This window comes from Lytechinus pictus, chromosome 15 (assembly GCF_037042905.1).
Source record: "Lytechinus pictus isolate F3 Inbred chromosome 15, Lp3.0, whole genome shotgun sequence".
NCBI classification, from domain to species: Eukaryota; Metazoa; Echinodermata; class Echinoidea; order Temnopleuroida; family Toxopneustidae; genus Lytechinus; species Lytechinus pictus.
The window spans coordinates 22,173,578-22,190,495 of record NC_087259.1 but is presented as its reverse complement, the minus strand read 5'-3'; the positions used below and the strand labels follow the sequence as shown (position 1 = coordinate 22,190,495).

The following is a 16,918-nucleotide window of genomic DNA, read 5'->3' as shown; positions in this document are numbered from 1 at the left end:
CCCCCCCCCCCGGACCAAAATCCAATTGAAACCAGTTGGATTTCCAACTGGTTTGGTTTTAACTGGTTTAAATTGGTTTTAACTGGAATATAACAATTTCCAGTTGAAAACAATTGAAACCAGTTGGGCAACTGGAAATCCTTACTGGAACCAGTTGGGTAACTGGAAATGACTTCCAACTGGAAATGATTTCTAACTGGAACCAGTTGGGTAACTGGAAATCCTAACTGGAACCAGTTGGGTAACTGGAAATCCTAACTGGAACCAGTTGGGCAACTGGAAATCCTAACTGGAACCCGTTGGGCAACTGGAAATCCTTACTGGAACCAGTTGGGTAACTGGAAATGACTTCCAACTGGAAATGATTTCTAACTGGAACCAGTTGGGTAACTGGAAATCCTAACTGGAACCAGTTGGGTACTACTGGAAATCCTAACTGGAACCAGTTGGGTAACTGGAAATCCTAACTGGAACCAGTTGGGTGACTGGAAATCCTAACTGGAACCAATTGGGTAACTGGAAATGACTTCTAACTGGATATTAATTCTAATTGGAACCCGTTGGGTAACTGGAAATCATAACTGGATCCAGTTGGGTAACTGGAAATGACTTCCAATTGGTTTCCAATTGGAAATTTTCCAGTTACCCAACTGATTCCAATTGAAACCAGTTAATTTGCATATTATCTGCCAGTGTGCACAGATTAATGTTTTATGTGATTCATCATCATTTAAAATGTATCTATTTAATTATTTTCTATTTCAAGTACCAAACTTGTTTCAGATAAGTGTTTACAATGCTTAGCAGTGAAAACCATGTTCATAAATGTTATAGATTATAATTAAAACAGATTATAAGATAGTTAGTACACCACTAACTGTTACCAAATTACATCAAATACAAATACATATATTTGAAGATCTTTTATAAATAAATATACATTATGAAAGTCTATTTTATCAATGCCCTTTACATTGGTATTAATAGACATATTATAGCACTGCTTCTTTGTTGGCATGAGCAATAGTTAGCGCAAATTCTAATTAATTTGTAACTAATTAGGTCATTCCAAATGGAAGTTCCAACTGGTTCCAGTTGAAACCAGTAGCCTCCAATTGGTTTCAAGTTAAAACCAGTTGCTTCCAATTGGATTCAACTGGTTTTAATAGGGAAATTGGAACAACTGGAACCAATTGAAACCAGTTGCCAAATGGTTGCTTAATTGGTTTCAACTGGAACCAATTGCCAATTGGTTCCAGTTGCCCAATTGGTTTTAAGTGGAACCAGTTGGCAACTGGTTTCAATTGGTTCCAGTTGTTCCAATTTCCCTATTGAAACCAATTGGCCAACTGGTTTCAATTGGTTTTGCTCTAATTGGTTTCAACTGGATTTTGATCCCGACCCCCCCCCCCCCCCCCTCTCCTGCCCCTTCCTCTCTCTCTTTCTGTCTGTCTGTCTCTCTCAGAAACTGACACACACAACTATATGCATACAAGCAAACAATTCTCCTGTCATTTTAATCTATTTCCCACTATTATCCTTATTTCTCTTGAATAATATTTTAATTGACTGCTGTTTGATATCATGATGTAACAGTAGCATCATCACATTTCAGTACAGAGTGCAACATCTTATACCATTTGAGCATAACAGATTTTGGCAGCAATATATTATCACAAATAATTGATAAATGAAAATTACCAAGATCAAAAAATTTAATTCAAAAAATTAACATGTTTATTATAAGGAATCTATTTTCTAAACATTGACATTAACATAACAATAATAATTAGAGTCTATCAAGCATTAAATTGAATTTTAAAGAATGAAGGCAATGCATAGCTAAAAAAAGGCTGTTACTGGGTGGGGGTAGTATGGGGTGGGTAAATTTTGGGTACATTTTTCTAAATTGTACAATGTTTGTTACAATATTTCATTCAAAGGATTACGATGAGCCTATAGTTAATATCAGGGATGTATCCAAGATTTCATAAAAGAGCATGAAAATCTTTGATATTCGTTTATTTTTTTTCCAAAAAAGTTTGTCACTAAACGAATTTGGTAAATTCCTTTCAAATTTGCTGACAAGAAATAGTCTACTGATGTGAGAGCACTCCTCATAAAGGGGGGGGGGCACAATGCCAGAATCTACCTAAAGGGTGCCTTCCCGAATCAATACATTAGCCAATCGTTCACAAAATTTGATTTTGTCTACTGTCACTGTGGTTAGAATTCAATCTATTTTTAAAGTATAGTATATTCATATATTTTTGCAGTGGTAACCCATTTCAATTTTTTTTAATAGTAAGATAAGAATAAATGTAACTTAATAACCCTAAATAATCATTCAAGCTTTATGAAGACTTGTAATCATGGTAACTTTGCCCCCAGCCTGTTGCAGCTAACATTAAAACCTTAATTTGCTCAGCCCTGTTACAATGATAATTTTCATAATGACAATATTACAATAGTAATAACTCGTTTATGAAATGAGTTCCAGGAGTGATACTGACATTATTTCTTAATCTTCTGATCACCTTTATTATCATTTAGCTATGAATGATTTTTATTTCAAAATACAATATTTTTTGTCTTATTTACAACCCTAAGTATGTCACTTAAGGAAGACATATTCTGATATTGAATAGGCCTTTAGACTAGAAAATAATATTTATTTTCATCAAAACTACTAAGAACTAGTAAAAGTATAAAATATAAATAAAAGGTGATACATTTGCCCGTTGGAAATATATTTCTTACTTGTATTTTGTGTGAAATTTTGTACCAAAACTTGTATACTTAAATGTCTTTGCCCGGTGATGCAGGGGCCGCGGAAGGCGGGGGGGGGGGGGCTTCAGCCCCCCTCCCCCCCACTTTTTTTTCCAAAACCATGTACAAAACGTAAAAATGACCATACGATTGTGATTTTTTGCGTGGTCAGCCCCCCCCCCCCCCCCCACTTTGAAAACCGTTCAGCAGCCCCTGTGATGAACCTGAACTGTACTGCACTCTTTTCTACAGATGTGTAGTTTAAGTACCGTAACGTTCAATGATTTATCAATATAGTTATTTCAAATTAAATTCATTTTAATGTGTTATTGCAATGAAGTAACTACTTTTTATTAACTTGACCTTCATATTTCTTCTTGGCACTTTTTGTGATACCAGTACTTAAACAGCTTGGGAAGTGGGAAACCTGCATGGTAAAAAATAGAGAAAAGAACAAAATAAGCTGTAAATCATTCTTACTCATCTAGTCCAGTTTATTAAAAAGATGTAAACTCTATTTTATACTCTTCAGTGAAATAACAAGTTTAGCACATGCAGTCACTTTTGTCCTACATCCAGATAAATTCATAGATCAATATAATTATTTATAGTATGTTTTGATAATAAAGAGTGCAAATTAATTCAAATATTTTTCAGAATTTTGTTAATATCTTGTTTTTATGCACATGTATGTATATAGACAGGAGGCATATGGATAAGTACTGGTGAATCTGAATTCAAACAAATATAACTCACAATGGAACTTTAACATTACATGATATCATGTTTCAGCACAATTGGCCATAGCCCCCCCCCCCAAAAAAAAAAAGGTGGAATATTTAGTTATTTGTTTGTTTTTTTTTTTGGGGGGGGGGGGTGATGAGCTTATACAGCCTGTATATTATCAAAACAGCAAGCATACCTTGCAATTTTTCCATTCAGAAATCCTGTTCCTAATTTATAGATTGTAACTCACACTTGCTGATCTGCATGGTTCTCAATTTTGTACTTCTGACTGGGTGTGAACTGCTAAGAACTTGGTCCCATTGGATCTGCAATCAACAATTTAAAGTTTAGAGTTTTAGAGGAGATAAATAAAATTACTTTTCTTAAACAATATTTTTGAAATTTCCGCTTATTTTTCACAAAACAGTGATATGCACAACTCAGTGACATGCAAATTAGTCAGTCGATGATATCCGTCACTCACTATTTCTTTTGTTTTTTCATTGTTTGAATTATACAATATTTCATTTTTTACAGATTTGAACATAGGGACCCGGCCGACTTGACTGAACCATATAGTATTAAACAATGCTAATCCCACATGTTTAGGGATGAATTAATCACTGTTTCACTTGAAAACGAGGAGAAAATTATAATATTTCATATCTCATATAATAAAATACAAAAGAAATAGTGAGTGGATGATGTCATCAGCCTCCTCATTTGCATACCGATCAGGATGTGCGTATAACAGTTTTGTGAAATTAAGCGAAACTTTAAAATGTCATAACTTTCTTATTTTACAACCGATTTTGATGAAATTTTCAGTGTTATGCTTGTTGGATTTTTTTCTTTTTATTCAAATCAATTTTTTGTTACGGCGGACTTGTCCTTTAAGTTGTGCAATTCAAATTCCATTTATTACTTTGAAATATATATCCTTATCTTAACATCTTTATTGCACACTAATTAGTGATAGGTCTAGGTTGTTCTTTCTTTTATAAGCTCTTTTCAAAAGAGGAAATGCCCTTTCCCCCTGTGCCCCCCCCCCCCCGGTTTCAAATTAACACGTACTTCATGGGATACGATTGGGTGTAGGAAAAAAATATTAAATGTTTTCATAAAGTGACGTTGTATAACATTCAGAGGTTTATTTTTCATTGTTTTTCAAATAATTGCGGTTTTCAAGAAGGGAAAATGTCAGTCGATCTGATTTGCAGCTTTGTGTCGATTAGACTGAAAAGCTTGGAATTTTATACTAACAGATGTTTGAATAAAACTTATCTTTGAGGGGTTGTGTAAAGAATGTTAATACGATCCAGGAACGTATCATAGCAAATTTACATTCAAGGTTTAATATTAAAAGAAAACAGTGATTTTATGAGAGAAGACTTGTTCTTATTGTTGAGCGTTCTTGCATGTGACAGTTATTTTTGTTCTTCAAAAGACGGTGTTTAATTACAACATTATGAACCATTGTTTGCTCATCAATAATGAGACCAAAATAAATTTGATGAAAAATTTACCCAACCCCTTTTGCAACTGAGCTCTTCAATTGTAGAAGAGCAATCTTCAAATGAAAAAAAAAGAGAGGGGGGAGAAAGAAATTGTTTTATTTAGAAATGAATCAGTGCGGTAGAATGTATACTGATGTGTAATTCACTGAGCTCATATAATAATCTTTTCAAGTTTTCAAATTGGTTGACTTTTCATATAAGTACATGTAATTTACCAATGTTAAAATGTTAATTGAGTTATCATAAGAAAACATTAAGGGCCACCGGGCTGAAAATATTTATATCTAAATAAATAGAGTAAAATTCGCGAAGCAAAATGCTGAAAGTTTCATCGAAATCGGTAACAAATAACGAAGTTATTGAATTTTAAAGTTTAGCATTATTTTGTGAAAGTAGTTATGCACATCATCATGAATATTCATTAGGTGGGCTGATGATGTCACATCCCCACTTTCCTTTTTCTTATGTTATTACATGAAATCATAATTGTTTAATTTTTCATACATGTACGAATAATGTGTCCCCTCTATAATGAAATAAGCTGCAGCAATAAATATCTAATGCACTAAATCAGTTGTCAATCCAATTTTATCAGTTCTTGATAGAACAAAATTGAATAAACCCAATTTCATATAAATACAAAAGAACAGGTGGGGATATGACGTCATCAGTTTGCTCATTGAATATTCATGAAGACATGTCTAGAACAGTTTCAACGGGATAATGCACATGCATCTTGAAAATGCCTTAACTTTCTTATTCATTCTCCAATTTTGATCAAATTTTCAGTGTTCTGTTTGTCTGATTTTTCTGTTTAAATCACATTATATTCAGCCTGGAGCATCCCGAAGCATCCCTTTAAGAATAGATCAATATGATATCATTAATTTGAAGACCAGAATAGGCCTATATCTGTCACTAGTAAAAATTAACTTTCAGGAAAAAAAGGGCGAGAACTTTGTGGTGTATTGACTTTGAAAAGGGGAAACTTCAAACTTCCATTTGTGAGTGCAAACGACCGAGAGAAAATTAGATATCATTTGGCTTTCTTTTCATTTTGGCTTTTCTTTCTGATTTTTTTTTGTGTGTGTGTCTTTTTCTGTTTTTTTTCTTTTTCTTTATTCTTTCTTTCCTTTTTCTTTCTTTTTATTTTTGTTCATGTATCGATCAAAACGACACAACACTTGGTATGGCCCAATCGGTTGTTGACTTTCCCCCCTTATTTTGAGACCCTTACAAAAATGTCCTGTGGTAATACCATATAATTACCATAGGACTTTACCACACAATTACCACATATATTGTTGTGTGGTAATGCTATGTCTTAATGTCCTGTGGTATTGTGTGGTAATGTCGTGTGGTATTGTCCTGTGGTAAATTGGAACATTTACCACACAACATTACCACAGGAATACCACATGAATGGATTAATATACGGTAACATTTACCACACAAGGGATTAATTTATGGTAACAATTTTTACCACATACCGATTACCACACACCAGTTACCACATGCATTACCACACACCATTTACCACATAGATTACCACACCAGTTACCACATGCATTACCACACACCATTTACCACACAAATTACCTCACATTTTACCACACACCAGTTACCACACGCGTTACCACACATCATTTACCACATGAATTACCTCACATTTTACCACACGCCTTACCACACAAATTACGTCACATTTTACCACACACCGGTTACCACATGCATTACTACACACGATTTACCACACGCGTTACCACATACACTACCACACACCAGTTACGTAACTGGTGTGTGGTAATGCATGTGGTAACTGGTGTGTGGTAAAATATGAGGTAATTCGTGTGGTAAATGGTGTGTAGTAAACACCAGTTACCACATGCATTACAATTACCACACACGTTACCACACATATTGTACATACTACACATAATACCATGCATCAGAGTCATTACCCAAAATGTGTGTGGTAACTAGTGTGATGGTATGTGTGATAACTGATGCATGATAATGTATGTAGCAACTGGTGTGTTGTAATGTGTGTGGTAACTGGTTAGATACATCACAGATCATGGGTATGAATTTGGTAGCAGTAGAATGTGTTCATGACCCTATGGACTTTTATAAGATTAAGAAAATACAACACCTTCAATGAACAAATAACAAATGATTTTACAAGTGATATAGAAAGTACTGGTATTTAGCTCATAGAGTCATCAATTTACAATACTGGTTTACATTTGCTATTGACAAAAAATGTATAACAGCTGCTTTACTGTACAAACAGTGTAACATAACAGTAACTATCAAAGAAATTACAGTGCATATAAATACTTAAAAAAAAATACATTTCTTCTAAATACTTAAAAAAGTTACCTCAAAGGCTATCAGGCTTTTCAGCAAACCAAATTAACGACCATTGTAGTTTTTTTTTGCAGGTTACACATACAGAATGGACTGATTACTCTTTGTTTTATGCTTAAAGACAAAAATGATTAAACTCTTAATCGTTTTTAAGAAAATGAACAAAACATAAGGATGTGTCTACAATAGGTAATATCATATAAGTAGCTGCGTCAAAGTGCACTGTACTCAAAATTGCGTATAACAAAATGCATAATTATCCCAAGTTTACTTCAAGGCCGAAGGGCAAGTAGAAATAGACGAGAGATGATAATATGTATTTGGAGTCCACTCAGTTTAGAATAGTGTTCAAAGGAACGAATAATTTGATCAATTTACGCACCAAAAATGAAAACTAGGACAATACCCTGGCATGTAATATCTGAATTAAAGGAAAATAACACCCAAAACATAATACCACATGATCCCATTGATAAATACAGGACAATCAAAATGAATCCACTCATACCCTAATCCAATTACAGAGTACCACCTTTTCAAAGTTGGCCTCTTACAGTGTGGTTTGAAGTTTCTGGATGGAGGTCGCCATTTTCGCGGGGTTAGTTAGAAAATTATTACATCAGCGACGAACTACATCTCTAAACGTTTAGGCATTATATATTCTATTTTATCAATAACAAATCAAATGTACAGATAAAACTCATAAAAATATTAGTTAAAATTTGTTTAATATATGGTAGGTTCAAAATACAATTTGATGAGTTTTTATGATAAGGTTTACACCCCAATTTCCGCTGCCAATTTGTAAATCGTAGATTAGGGTGTAATTTTTATCATTAAAACTCATCAAGTCGTAATTCGAACCTATCATATAATATTAAACAAATTTTAATTAATATGTTATGAGTTTTATCTGTACATTTGATTTATTATCAATGAAATAGAATATATAATGCTCAAACGTTTAGAGATGTAGTTTGTCGCTGACGGAATAATCTCCATCCATAGATTTCGAACCAGAAGATGCCAACTTTGAAAAGGTGGTACTCCATACTGGGAAATCGGATTAGGGGTATATGAGTGGATTCATTTTCATTGTCCTGTATTTATCAATGGTATCATGTGGTATTATATTTTGGGTTTTATTTTCCTTTAAGATATTGTACTGGTTTATATCATGGCATTACAAAGTTCATCTGTAGTGCACACTGTGTCAAGTGCACAAACCTATTCAGGGTTCTCACAGAAATTTGAAGACAGAATTCCATAACCTCTCCATGACTAAATTGCTGCTTTCCATGACTTAATTCCTTTCTGGCACAGTTTACAAAATCAGACATGTTATGATCATGAACGCCAATTATAATAGTAGAGTGCAATCACAGAGTATGAGAGTTGCGAGACATAAAAAACTAGAAAGATGTCATAACCAAGAGGTAAATGCAATTCCGTGACTTTTCACATATCCCTGACTTTCCATGACCAATTTTTTCCAGGATTTTCCATGACTGTGGGAACCCTGTAATAATACTGCATTGACAACTATCATTTTTAAAGTTAATTTCAATTTCCTTCAAACATTTTATTCATCTCTTTTTGGTTGGTCCTTGAATATATTGGCAGGTCGTCTATAAAAGCATGTACATCGTTAAAAAAAGGCTTTTGGCAGGAACTTTTGGCAAGTAGTCTACAGTATCAATGCATGTAAATTTGGGTGAAAGAATCATACATGTACATTAATTCTTAAGAAAATTTTGTGGTTGTATTACACTATCATTTAGAGGTATTAAAAAGACAGCAGTTGCAGCAAACAATTATTTCATGAGAAATTGTCCAAATATTGTACATAATCTCTAGATCTAGCTGGTACATTAATGTAAACTTGTATCTTTGTAAAATCACTAATTATGAAGTTAAAATCAATTATTCTGATGATCACTAACACAGAAAAGCATATGTGGGACAGGACAGTGTACATGTATTATGATTGATTTGAAAAATACCTGACATTTGATAGAATTACATGCTTATTTTGCTCATTTCTCAGCAATTACACATTTTCTTCCCGAGCTATAATTCTGGCACATATCTTTTATATTTTGCTGGTAATTCTATTGGATTCTGTTCGAACTCATTTTAAGAGTGTTACTTCAACTGGTAATTTATCTTTAAAGGTGTACTTGTATATGATACGGGCTCAACATAATCTAAAATAAAGTAATTTTTACCATGCAAAATAGTGAAAATTTTATCAAAATCAGATAAAATTAATAAAATATTTACAAAAATATTGGTCATCAACACATGCAAGTAGATACATGTAAGTTTATGATATCATGCCCACATTTTTATTGTTTTCATGTTACCAGATAAAATAATAATTTACTTCATGTGTGTAATAAGTATGTCTTCCAATCCCATGTAGCAAAAGAACTTCCAGCAATAATCAATACAGGTAAGTCACATCAATACAGTTTACAATCCGATTTGTTTCATTCTTGGTAAACAAAATTAAATGCACAATTTTATATACAAAAAAATAAGTTGGGGATACGTGTACACGTACAATGTACGTCAGTATGACATCATCAGCTTGCTACTTGCATATGCTTAGAGCTCTTTCACCAAAATAATGCAGAGGTTAGAATGTCATACATTACTTTATTATCCCTTGTCTAATTTGGATGAATTTTTCACTTTTGTTAAAAAGTAATAAAAGGCAATATCCATGGTTACCCTTATGCTTGACCTCAATGCGTGTTCGCTTTTACACAACACATTATTTTGCGAGATACAAAGCGCTTTGAGATGCCATCCATGAGATTTAAAAAAATTCAAATTACCAGGCAGTGACAGTATTGTTGGAAGTACAGAGCAAAGATCAGGAATATGGTAGGTCTTCTCAAATTGTATTTGGATTGATCCATTTGAGGTTGTTGACAACTGGAGGAGAGGAAGGAGCTAATTCCATGGCCTTGGAGCAGTAGTGGAGAAAGTTGCATCACCAGTAGCTAATTTGTAGGTGCGTAATGATCACAAAAATAAAAAGGCAAGTGCGCCTAGAATGAAAATGGCGCACAAGGGATTCCTTAGAATACATGTAATCTGGATCTCTGTCATTGACTTTGAAAATCAGGAGACGGACACTGATGTTCATGTATATCCTTTCCTTGACTTGCAGCCAGCGAAGTTGGCATATGGCTAATGGCACAATAGATGCAGCATTCTGTACTATCTGCAGTCAGTCCAGATCGCCCTAATTCAAGCACGAAGAGCATTACAATAGTCCAGTGTAGATTGCGCTAAACCATGGACTGCTTCGTGGCAAGTAGAAATGTAAAAGGCACTTCCCATTGGCCTTTATTCTTCCAATCTGTTTGATGTTATACTGGTAGGGAGCAGGTTCCAATAGCACTATGAAAGGAGTTACGAAACCAGATGAATGGGTGCAGATTCAGGACACCTTCCATTTCAACTTAAGGCATCTGCAAAAATAACAGAAGAAGATCAACATAAAGCCTTTCCTGCATTAACTATTTAATATTCATTAAAAATTACATGGTTTCAATATCAATTTCCAAACTTTTAAAAAAATGATTAAAAAACAATGTGGGGTTTGTTACATATTTATACTTCAGATATTAACATGTAAAGTCAAGTCGGGGAGGGGGGCTTGATGCCCTGAAGATCTGCTGCACCTCCAAACCATCTCTGTATAGGGAAGGACATTTTAAAGTAATTTTTTTTAAATATTTATATTAATCAAACATGATTTTAATTCATGCTTTTTTTAAATGTGTTTTAAATGGTTATGGGATAATTCCATCAGTTTGAATAAGAAATTACAAGTTGCCAATTTCACATAACGAAGATCAATTCTGATGTGATAATAAATGCATGTTAGGTGTTGATGTTTCACTTATGCCTATCTATTACGTTTGAATTGACAACAGCATGAACCTTGTAAGAGCATTAATTATTAGACAGGCTTTGTATCAGAGTGGTTACAAAATCAAAATTATTCAACTGCATCTCATGTTCATGCACATGTAAATAATCAAAATAACACACTAATTATTAAAAAATTCCTTCCAAAAAGGATAAATTTGTACACACCATTATATCTGAATGAATATTGTTCTTTTAGTCCACCTATAATGATACAGCTGATGAGAGTTTGAATGATGGTATCAAGATGGTGCTTCTACCAGGGCTGCAAAAGAGAGAAAAAAAATAAAATGTTAACCTCAATCATGCCAAGAAATTGCAAAATCTACAAGTACATGTCCCAGCCATGGCACATGCACAGTAGGTAAGACGTAAAATATATGGTGAAGTAAGCCTAAGGGTCCTACAAGTAATTATTTGCATGTGCCACTCATTAATGTACATGCAATTTCAATGTTCAATTTTTACATGGAACTGTGACAGCAGTGTCAGTGTGAGGAACATATTAATGCAAAGAGTATTCAGCAACTGTCTGCAGCTTACTTTATGTCACTTCATTTTTGTCTTTTTACCAATAATAATATGAATCTTTTAAAGTGCATAGCTTTCGGAATGGGCAGGAACCCTTTCAAATACTAGTATGACTGGCAAAATGAGGCATTTAGAAAACTCTGTAGGATTTTTCAGGTAAGTTATGGTCTAACTTTCAGATTTGAGAATTCTAGATCTAATCATCATCTTGATTTTTAACTTCCACAAATTAAAGACAATCTGTATAAAAGCTTTAAATATACAATAGTAATAGGCCCTAAATGTGGTTAAGTTTAGGCCTTACATTATTTTCATTTTATTTTACTATCGGTAGGCCTATGAATATATTATTATTCTTATACTTTATCTTTAGCAGTTTTAGAACACATTAAATTGAATAGATATTTGACCAAAAAATCTAACAAATTTTGAGGTAAAATTAGTTTTCTGGAATTGCCAGATCAACCGTTGTGAAACTCTATTAGCGCCAAATTACACTCTAAACTTGTCATTAGAACGTCCAAACCGATACACGTCAGCCTGGAATCTAGTACTAGCACAATCAGCTATGCATTTGCACCAATTCCCTCTGTATTTTCTTGCATGTGGACGTCTCTCGACTTAAAGGTCATGTCATTGTGTTATATAGCTTGGGAATTGCAAGCAAGTGATCCTTTGAAATGTTTACCTGCTTAAAATTAACATTTCTTAAGCCTTAATTTTGTATATTTAGATTACAAAGGCTTACAAATTGGAAAAATTAAATGTTTGCCCAAAAATTATTGTGGGAATGGTGGATTTTTTAAGGGAAATCCATCTTTGTGTACCAAGTTCTACAGGCAACAGACTTGTCTAGGCTCCGTGAATGAAAATACCCCTAGTACAATGTAAAAATGATAAAAATATCATCACAGAGTCCTCGAAGTACAGTTAGGACCATTGACAGATAAGGTGCCCCAAGATTGCGCTCATCCGAATCTGCGCGATTCTGATAATGGAAGATACGCAACGACTCCAAACAAAAAATAATCTTTACACCTGAAAGAGCCTACATGTACTGTACTTACATTGTCTTACCTACATGTACTGCCCGATGCCTCCTGACATGTAGAGCAACAACAAAGGACCTCCACCCCTGGCGGCCAGTGGTTCTGGACCGTCTTCTGGAAACTCCCCCGGGCTAGGTCATATTCACCGACTTCATCTCCTCAAATGTGATGCCAGGACAGGTAGTTTTGGGTCTCCCTCTCTTTCTCCTGAAATGTCATAAACAGATCTATTCATAAAAAATCTGACTTAAAATGGTGGGAAAATAATGAATTTAGGGCATTGGCAAGAGTTCCATATGCACCCCCACTAAAATTGAAAATAAAAACATGAAGGTTCAGAATAATATATCGAGCACAATATAGAACATATATGATGGGGGAGTGGATAGTACTAGGAGTGGAAATACATACTAAAATATGGCTTTATTCCGTCAAATTTCGAGCATGTATGGATGTATCTAGTGTGTGTAATTGTCCATAGACATCGGTTTATTTACTCAAGGGTCTGTGAGTCAAGTCTAGGCGAACTATTGGCTGATAATCGTTAAAATACCCCTTCCGGCATCAGCACTTCTCGCTAGCATAGCAGGACAGGTCTTGACTGCAAATAAAACGAGGTGATCTCAAGTCCCAACTAAGGTGCCAACACAAGGTTAAAAAAATATAGAAAAATCTGAAGTGAACGAACTGGAATGGAATTAAGTCTCAACAATCTTATTTTTTATCATGTTGGTGGGGGGTACATTGGAATTGCATATGGAACTCTTTCCAGGGCATTTCATGTGACGTCCTCAAAATGCAGCCTCTGTGACTGTGCTTTCTTATCGAAATCTTCGCATCATGTGTAATAGGTCTGTGTAAAGTGAATAGGTGCGCAGACATCGGCCACTATTAGTATTACCCAGTTGTTGTGTGTACGGACAGGTTGTGTGTCCGGACGATCAATTTTAGAAAGTCATTTGGAAAAAATTACAAGCAAAGTTCCATCAATTTTTAGTACAAAATATTAGGAAATATTATAAAGAACAAAATAGAAGATAACAAGTATTGAATTCATATTTTTAGTGTAATCCAAAGATAAAAAGAAGGCTTCAAAAAGATAAACTGTCCGGACACCCGACCCCCATCCTAGTACCAGTATGGTTGGAACTACCCCTTATCGACCACCTAATCTTCTAAGCATCATATCTGCGAAAATATTCATTGATTTTACCCAGTTTTCGTCTCATTTGTGCAGAAAATTGAGCAGATCAGATTCCCATGTTTCGCTCGGCGACTCCGATTCAACCCGCGTATATATCGACGAACAACAAATATGACGATTTTACATTTGCTCATTTGCACCCGTCTTTTGAAACCGACCACCCGCCGTACACCAAGTTTACGGCCGATTCTAGTCACGGTGGCAAAATATATTTATTCTTCCAAATCAATTCTACGATGTCAACATGCTTAATAATCGTCTCACTACTTCCACTGCGAGCTCCGGCACATGATTCGAAGATTGACGACGGATATTTGTTCTAAAGCCATTTCCTATCGGATTTCTTGGTTTTTCAGCGGGATTTGGGTCTGGTCAATACAATTTTGATTAATTCTACTAAAATTTTACTCTTTGTTCCATTTTTTTTGTCGTAAAATTGATTCTTACCGTTTCTATGGACACTGCGCCTACTCTCCCGGGCGTATCGTTTGTAATACGCAATAATTTTAACACGCGCAAGGTGGTCGGTTTCAAAAGAGGTGGTCGATATGTGGTAGTCTCACCATACGGTATACCGTGGGTCTGGACAGGTTGTGTGTCCGGACGATCATATTTAGAAAGTCATTTGGAAAAAATTACAAGCGAAGTTTCATCAATTTTTAGTACAAAATGTTACTTGTTAGGAAATATTATAAAGAACAAACAAGAAAATGATTACAACTGTTGAATTTATATTTTGTGTGTAATCCAAAGACAAAAAAGAAGGCTTCAAAAATATAAAGTGTCCGGACACCCGACCCCCATCCTACCACTAACTTAATAATTTTGTTCAATCAAAATGTAAGTAAATGACCATGACTGGCCGAGATATTTTCCCAAGAAAATCAATTATTTCTCTTAATTTTTTATGAGACTTTTTGCACACTTACTCATAAGAATACAAGGAACATCATCAATTAAAAGATTTTGGGTACTGTAAAATAACAGGAAATTCACGTTAAATCTAAACTCAAATCGTTTAGCCTTTAGGTGTGCTGTGTGCAGACTTGAGACCACCAGCCAGTGGTCCACATCACAGCAGCGAGCAGGCGCTCGGGGCCGGGCGAGCGCCCGGTTAGACAGGATGGGATTGCCAGTGTCATGTCATTTTCATTGACGAAATCTTTAGCTAGTTGCAAGCCGGGGCATTTAACAAACTACGAAAAGAAAATCATAGAAAATGGTTATCTAACTTACTGTTTAGCCTACTGCAAATGTCTTCGAAGTCGTTGTCCATATCTAACCCGTATTCTTTAAGTAGTTGAATTATTATTATTAACGGCCTTCTTCGTCACACTTCTCGATCGAGCTCAATAAACTGCAACGCAACAACGCAAACGGAATTCTTTTCAAATGTTGGCGGTAAGTGCGCATGCGCAAGCCTGTCGCCGCCCACCCCCGGCCCCCCCCCCCCCGGCGAATCAATTTTTAATTTTGATAGGGGGTGAGCTGAGGGGGTCTAAGTTATGGGTTTGATAACTTTTTTGTGTGGTATTTCTGATTTTCAACAGAAGGGCAATTACACAAATACCACATATTTGAATTGACATTACTACACAATGGGCTAATGTGGTAACATATGCTAATTCCATGTGGTAATTTTGATTTACCACAGCAGTATAACAATACCACACAAATACCACATATTTGAATTGACATTACCACACAATGGCATCATGTCAGTGGCGGGGGGGGGCTGGGGGGCAAGGTGCCCCCCTGGCGGATTTCACCGGGAAAATAAAAAAAAACGGGAAAAAGAAAAAAAGGGAGGGAGAAAGAAAGGGAAAGGGGGAGGAAAGGGGACAAGGGAAAGTGAAAAGAAAACGATTTTCTTTTAGTGGAAAAGGAAAAAAAGCGGGAAAAGGCACGAAAGAAGAACATTTGACAAAGAACAAATCATTCCGAATTAGGCTTATGTGATGCAATAGCATGATGGGAAATAAATTAAAAGATGACAATGGCAAACAATAGAAAGAAACTGAGGTAGAATGGAATTAGTCAAAAGCTAGATTAGAAAACAAAGAAAAGGGACAATAATAAAATAATAATAACACGACCGGGCTGCCGAGGATTGAAAATAAAGAGCGGGAACAATTTAAAGATGGGCTGATGCATACAACATTGTGCTATAAGCTTGTTAAATTTTAAGCAAATCATAATTAAGCTACCGGGCTTTGCCCCGGACCCCATCTATATAACCATAAATTGGCGCTATAATGCCCGCCGTTCAATCACTGGCGTACAGGCGCGGGGGAGGGGGGGGGGGGTCTTGGTTCCACACCCAAGAGGAAATAAAAGAAATTTTAGGAGAGTATAATGAAATGAATGGAAACAATGAAATGTGTTATTTGCTGAATATAATGGAAAAAATCCATCAAATAATTAGAATTTAATTTCAATAGGCAATTTTTTTCCAGCTCGCTTTGCACGCTGGCGACTTTTAACAAAAATTAATTAAATTCAATTCACTTTATTGACATCCATTAAAAAGGTACAATATACAATATCATATGAACAATAAAAACAATACATAAACAAATCAATATAATGACAAATAAAAAGAGTAGAACCAACATGCAGTGGATGTAGAATGTAAATTTTCCCTCATTGCTATGTTTTGCCCCCTCAAATATATTTGGTTCATTACGCAACTGGGTTGAATAAATGTGTTGTGTGAAAACTATATTCTGTATATACCCGCGATTTGATTAAAATAGGTTTAAATGGCTCTGATATCAAGAAGTTCCAGGGGCCCCGTCCCGGAT

At 35.0% G+C, this 16,918-nt stretch overlaps 1 long non-coding RNA gene across 1 annotated transcript; it reads right to left on the bottom strand.

Moving 5' to 3' along the window:
- Positions 1 to 7,202: 7,202 nt before the first annotated feature.
- Positions 7,203 to 15,493, bottom strand: LOC135156847 (uncharacterized). The gene is made up of 4 exons (XR_010295906.1): positions 15,351 to 15,493; positions 12,929 to 13,117; positions 11,499 to 11,595; positions 7,203 to 10,867 (listed from the first exon to the last, which is right to left on the bottom strand). It is a non-coding gene; the product is annotated as an uncharacterized LOC135156847 (long non-coding RNA).
- Between the last annotated feature and the right edge of the window lie 1,425 nt (positions 15,494 to 16,918).